Raw genomic sequence first — 7,257 nt, forward strand, 5'->3', positions numbered from 1 at the left:
AAAGTGATACATAAATTATAGTATAAAAATATTTCTGCAGTGAACTTGTGAATAATTATATAAAATTAATAATAAAAATATTTAACTTTTTATTTCTACAGAGTAAAATTCTCCACCCTTGCATTGCAGGTTTCATTTCTGATAAATAATCATTTCTTATTTTCATCAGGTTCAAGAGCATTTGCTTGATCACCTCAGCTGCCGAGTAAACTGCTGCTAATTCTGATGTGGGCATTTTAAGTTTTATATAACTTTTTTTTCAGTCAAAGTTAGAAATGATTCGAAGTGTTATCATCCTATCTATGCAACTTGTTTCAAATTGACATCACTGTAACGTATCACAATCGTATACACAAAAGCACTAAGAGCAGATAGGTAATGGAAAGAACTTCTCAGGCAGCAAAAACAACCAACTGAATTTTGGTTCTTCCTCCAAAAAATGATTGTTTTTTAAAATTTGCATGTAAATACTGTCATTTGAAAGCACCATATGTGCAGAATGAAGCAAGTAGGCACAGCTGGCTCCTGGCCATAGCGGATGGAAGGAAACCAATGAAGCAGTTAAGCATCAAGCTGAGGGGCTTACACCCGTGCACACACGCACAGGCACAGACTGTTAATAAATATTACCTGATGTTGATGAACTACTCAGTTTCACTGGGAATCTCAGATGATAGGTGACACAAATGAAACTGTTAACAATTTTGTACACAATATGGATGTGCTCTTGCTGCTCCGTCAAAATATGGAAACACACTAATTTGCACTTGCACATACACAAATCATCTCAAACTTCCTAATTTCATGACTCTCTCTCACACCAAAGGGCTTTCAAAACCATGCCCAAGTGTCCACAGAAAACACCTTGCTATAATCTCCTAGCAACTGGGAGGATTCATGAAACCATTTTAAAAGGTGTTCTCAGGGAGAGGTCATCCACCTGACCTTCAGAAGACCTGTGCCTCTTCCCCAGAGCCCAGCACTCCAGGGCTCCGCCTCGCCTGCTGGGGAGGACGGACACTGCCTGCCAGCCAACTTGCAGGGCGAGGGGGAGTGGGGCTCATTCGTGCTCCCTCTGCCCTTGCCATCTATTATTCTGTGCTTAGTATTTCCAAAGTAGGCAGGCCAGCTGAACCCCTCCCGGGAAGTGGCCCTGGGAATTGGCTTAGGATGAGATAGAACATAAGGGTCAAAAGGAAAAAGGAAACTTTAAAATGTCCTGCTCCTCACTTTGCACATGAAAATATATTGTCATTGGCTAGCTGTGTGTTCTTATGCCAGTCACCTAACCTCTCTGGACTTCAGTTTTCTGATCTGCAAAGTGATAGAACTGAAACTCTAAGGTACCTTCCAACTCAAACATTCTATGAGGAGTAACAGCAAAGTATTCGATGCCCATAAAACGTATGCAAAGCTATCTGGGAGGAAAAGCCTCTGATGAAGAAGACATTTTAAAACGCACAGAAAAGACCAGTTGCCTTATGAAAATAGAAACCAATAGAGAAAAAAAATAGCTAAGCCCCAAATATAACATGTTAAACACTGTATGGTAAATATAATTATGGGTCTCAATTTGTCGCTCTCTTATAGTAGTATTATATGTCCTTGCCATATTCTGGTAGTGTGTGGACTGTACTGCCACACCCCCTGAGCTTGGATTTAGCCATATGACTCACTTTTTTCAATGGGATATCAGTAAAAATAATACAAGCAGAGACTTAAAATGGGTTTGTGCATTTGGGTTGCCCTCCTGTACTTCTGCCAGTTCCACAGGGAAATATACTAAGGTAGTCACTGTGCATTCACTCTGAACCCCAGAAGAGACCCATGCAGCAGCCCTGAACATAGCCTGAGGCTACCTGAGTCCAGGGGAACACCACAGACCCATGAGCAAGGAAAAAAGTACTTCGTTGTAAGCCTCTGAGATTTTGAGGTCGTTACACAGCATCATTACAAGAAAGGCTGACTGACAGACCCTGCAAGGAAATAACATATAGAGAATGAAGAAAACACCTAGAGAACAAGACAAACACCAACCATCTGTACAGGAATCACAGAACCAGAGCCAAGTGTACTCAACAGTCACAGCGTGTCAAGATGACAGTGATGTCAATTTGAAAACCGCACACAAGTTACAACGGTATCTTCTACAGTCAGTTTTGGTTTTGTTTCTGTTTTTTTTAGCAGTCCACACAGTTTATTCAGCAATAAAACAGAAGAGAACTTCCATCATGACAGACATAAGGCGGATACAGGGTAGATCTCTGGGATACCTTCTTTAAACAGACTAACAAGTGACTTTTTAACAACATGTGGCAGGCATGATTTGTTGCATACCAACAGCCATTCATTCCTTCCTTCTTCCTTCCTAAAAGAGCTCTGATTTTATTAGGGGAGACAGCGTGCCCTATCCAGGCAATGCCAATTCCAGTCCCCTCTGCCAGGTTTCCCAGGCTCCCTTGTGATTCAAGGATGTATGGAAAAAATCCTTGCTGTAATGAGATGTAAGAAAAAATCTGTGAGGGACTTTTGAGAAAGATCTTCTTCCCCAATAAAAGAAACAGACCTCAAAGGAGAAAGCTTTTTGCTCCCTACTTCCAGCCTTTGATTGGGATTGAAATGTCTGGAGCAGCAACAAGCTACATTGTACTCGTTGAGAACTATGAAGACAAAAAGCCAATGTGATAAGGATCCCGGAGGGGAAAGATAGAAAGGACCTGCGACCTTGAGAACATTGAGTTGCTACACAAGCACTGGATTATCTAGAATCTTAAGTGGAATTTTTAAATTGTTCAGTGGCCTCTGAGATGTTTTCAACTGCTTTTTCTAAGTTTCTTACCTGAACTCTAGTTCCATGATTCTTATGAACAAGTGAAGGCCAGAATGAGGCCAATGTCAGGTAAGACCTTCTTAGTTCTAAGAAAAATGCTTCCGCTAAACTGTTCATAATATATATGGAGTCAAGCTGAGTAACTTCTTTAGTCACCTATCTCCTAGGACAGGTACTTTTCCATTGCCAGGGGAGGACATTCTACATTCAGTCACCACAAAGACAGGATAGTATTTGCTTATGTAGAGCCAAGGAGATGTAGACAGAGGCACTTCTGCATGCTTCTATGTCACCTATATAGGTGTTGCCTGATTGAATGTGATTTCTCTGACAGTGACCAGTTATCGATCACGTCATACCCACATTGAGGATGAGCTAAATAGAGCCAATGATGAATAGTTATATATGAATAAATTATATATATATATATATAATTATCACCAATTAATATGAGGTAGAATTTAGAACAATATAGTTTATTATTAAAATGTCTAGTTGTTTTACTGGAATAATCTAGAATTCAGCTACAAGGATGCTTTCCCACAAAAGTTATCACTAGAATATAATGAAAGTACACACAGTATGGGGCTTCTCCTCCAGGACTACCATGTCATAATAATGTCAATCATTAGGCTGTGGAGATTTTTAGGAGTAAGCTAATTCCAAAACATAGGAAATATGGATTAGTCAGGTTCTAGATGAACAGTCTGGCTTGGAATGCTGATTAAATTCATTCTAAAGAAGAGATGCATAGACCCTGGAAGCAGATCCAACAACAATTTAAGCAGTTTCCCAGAGCAGTAACAGTCTGGATCAGATATAGAAAGGAGTCATTTTTCCATCTTCCTTGGGCTACTAGTACACAACCCTCTAGAGTCTCCATGATTTTTACTTTAAGAAAATCTTAAGTTTAAGAAGTTATTTGCTTTGGCCAGGTTTTTTGTTCAAGGTTTTGTCTGTTCTGATCAGGATTCACTGTAATGCAGGGTTAAAACCAGCAACTCTAGAGTCATATATCCTTTTTCTAACCAGTGGAGGACCCAGAAGAAATGGGTGGCAAGCTTTTTCAAAGGTCCACCTGGTAAGATTTTGGTGAGCCCCCTCAAGTGGGAAAGACCAAGGAAGAACAAGGCTTCTATTAGCAGGATTATCAGGATAACACTCAGGGCAATAATCAGCTCTGTTAATACGGTCTAAGAATACTTGGTAACATTCATTCTCAACCAGTTCAGTTTGGTACAACCAGTGGCCTAGTTCTAAACTAGGGAACCATTGCTGTCCACAGTCAGGGCAATGTGAATTATCTGAGAACAATGGGACCTAGAGAGACAACACAGAAAGCAACGTAACAGTAAGAGGCCACAATGACAAAGAGAGACACCCAAACAACCAGTCCTATTACAGGTTTGGTTTAGCACTTTCTCAGTCCAACCACCATTACTTGGAGAGGGTAAAATTTGGCTTGCACCTCTGTGCAATTCTTCAACATTTCGTTGTCTATTTTTCACTCACTTGCCACCAAGTCTCTGAACTCAGGGACTGATCCAGTCCATGTTATCAGTCACTTACTAGCAGCACAGATCTCAGAATAGCTCCTTTAAATCCCAGCTTCTCAAGAAAAGGTAGGGTTCTAGGCTAAGTTAATGATTTTTTCTTCTGTGTTATCAGCTGGTGGTATCACGCAGAGGCACCTGGCTTACTCTGCTTTGCTGGTAAGTTATTACGTCTGCTTGGTGAAACAGAGGAGCTGACAGGTCCAGTGGGTCTTTGGTGGGCACTGGCACTCTTGCCGTTGCAATACCCGTACCCAAGTCTTAAGGCCTTGGCACTTGATAGCGATGTAGAGGGGTCAGGAAAACCTGGCAGAGTCCTCTTGAGCGTGGATGCAATGAAGTCTTTCTTGGGAGGACCTTAATCAGGACCCAGTCACAGGGAAGTAGCTGCTGTTGAGTTGGTTGAAGGGTCTGGGAATGCTTCACACACTTACAAATTCTAGCGGGGTTTTAAATCGTCGACTGTCAATGTCAGGAAAGCCCTTCGAGTGTTCTTTCTGCTCCACAACGCCAAGCTGCACCCCTTGGACGCGGCGGAACAGAACGTCGTCCCCGTCCCTTACACTCAGTTTTAAGTGATCCTAATTAATGGCCCTAAATGGTTAGCTTGATTAAAAAGCACCACCTGGGCTTCCCTGGTGGTGCAGCGGTTGAGAGTCCGCCTGCTGATGCAGGGGACGCGGGTTCGTGCCCCGGTCCGGGAAGATCCCACATGCTGCGGAGCAGCTGGGCCCGTGAGCCATGGCCGCTGAGCCTGCGCGTCCGGAGCCTGTGCTCCACAACGGGAGAGGCCACAACAGTGAGACGCCCGCGTACCGCAAAAAAAAAAAAAAAAAAAGAGTTAGACCTTTATCGGGAAAGAGGTAAAATTGTGGAAAAATCTAAAAACTCCTGAAAGTTCATTTAGATGAATTGGTTTTCACAAACTACCACATACTGTACTGTCTTCCACATCGCACTCAGCCTGGGGATGCTGCCGATACTTACCACCATAAGCCATGAGGCTCTCAAGCACACACCTTATTTTTCTTTAAAAATGGACTTTCATAATTTAATTTTTTTAAAATTGAGATCATGTAACATTGTGTAAGTTTAAGATGTATGTGTTGGTTTGATACATTTAGATATTATGTATGTTTACTACCCAAGCTGGTAGCTCATACCTCTATCATGTTACATAATTATCATTTTTTGTGTGTGTGATGAGAACAATTAAGATCTAGTCTCTTGGCAACTTTGAAGTTTATAGTACAGCATTATTGACTATTATTCACTATGCTTATTTATCTACTAGCTGTAAACATCACCTTAAACAACATCTCCCCAATTCCTCCACCCCCCCAGCCTTTGGTGACCACCATTCTACTCTGTTTTTATGTCTTTTTTAGGTTCCACATTTAAGTGAGGTCATACAGTATTTGTCTTTCTTTGTTGGATTTATCTCACTTAGCATAATACCCTCAAGGTTCAACCATCTTGTCACAAGTGGCAAGATTTCCTTCTTTCTCAAGGCTGAGTAACATTTCACTGTATGTGTCTACTACATCTTTATCCATTCATCGACTGACAGACGCTTAGGTTGTTTCCATATCTTGGCTATTGTGAATAATGCTGCAATGGACATGGGTTTGTGGCAGGATCTTAGTTCTGCAACCAGGGATTGAACCCAGGCCCTCGGCAGTGAGGGCATGGAGTTCTAACCACTGGACTGCCAGGGAATCCCCCCAATTCCTGCTTACATATATACCTAGAGTAGGATGTTTGGGTCATTTGGTAGTTCTATTTGTGATTTTTTGAGGAACCTCCATACTGCTTTCCGTAATGACTACTCCAATTTACATTCCCACCAATAGTACACAAGTATTCCCTTTTCTCCACCCTTCTCCAACACTTGCTATTTCTTGTCTTTTGGATAATAGCCATTCTAAGACGTGTGAGGTGGTATCTCATTGTGGTTTTGGTTTGCATTTCCCTGGCGATGAGTGATATTGAGCATCTTTTCGTGTACCTCTTGGCCATTTATATGCCTTCTTTTGAAAAATGTCTATTCAGGTCCTTTGCCCACCTTTAAGTTGAATTATTTGCTTTTTTTTGCTATGGAGTTGTATGAGTTATTTATATATTTTATATATTAATCTCATTCGATATACGGTTTGTGATTTTCTTTTTCCATTTTGTAGGTTACCTTTTCAATTTGTTGTTTGCTGTGCTGTACCTCCTTAGTTTAATGTAGTCCCACTTGTTTATTTTCATTTTTGTTGCCGGAAGCACACACCTTCTCAAGAGACAATGTTTCAATTTCTCCTAGGATCCAGAAGCTACTGAGTTTGAACAAATCCACTTTACAGAGAAATGTGCACATATCTGTCTCATAATTAAATAATGTAGTTACCATGTTGCATCTGAGTTTTATGCTGCTCTGTCTTTTGGAACCAGAAGTCCTGCTCAGGCAGGTTTAGAACTTTTATAGTAAATGCACCAAAGTCTTAGTTTTGTTTAGCAGACCAAGCAGAGAGGAGGAGAGAATAAATGAGGCAGAGAGGATAAACTCCCAAAACTCAGTAAATATCAGAGCACCAATCACACTAACAAGGGTAAATACCATTTGATAATAGATTATGTTGCCAGTGAAAATAGTTTGTGAGAAGTTTGTGACAATTTATAAATTGCTTATGTTCTAATAGTAAATGAAAAAAGCAGCAATACCATAGTATCAATAGTATAATCACAACAATGTAAAACGAAAGTGTACTAGAAAACCAGATCTGGAATATTCTCAGGATTGTTAACATACTGTCTTTAAGTAATAGAACATTTGAGTGATTGTTTTTTTTTTTCTGCATTACCAGTATTTTTCATATTGAATATGCATTA

The 7,257-nt window shown here is 40.6% G+C and overlaps 1 protein-coding gene and 1 pseudogene across 1 annotated transcript in view; both read right to left on the minus strand.

The window, feature by feature from the left end:
- The window catches only part of SLC35F4 (solute carrier family 35 member F4), a 292,769-nt gene that overhangs the window by 202,617 nt on the left and 82,895 nt on the right, over nt 1-7,257 (minus strand). The window lies entirely within an intron of this gene.
- Nucleotides 3,749-5,383, minus strand: LOC114905054 (annotated as a pseudogene).

Source organism: Monodon monoceros, unplaced genomic scaffold, assembly GCF_005190385.1.
Source record: "Monodon monoceros isolate NGI ecotype Baffin Bay Population unplaced genomic scaffold, NGI_Narwhal_1 Super_Scaffold_21, whole genome shotgun sequence".
NCBI lineage: Eukaryota > Metazoa > Chordata > Mammalia > Artiodactyla > Monodontidae > Monodon > Monodon monoceros.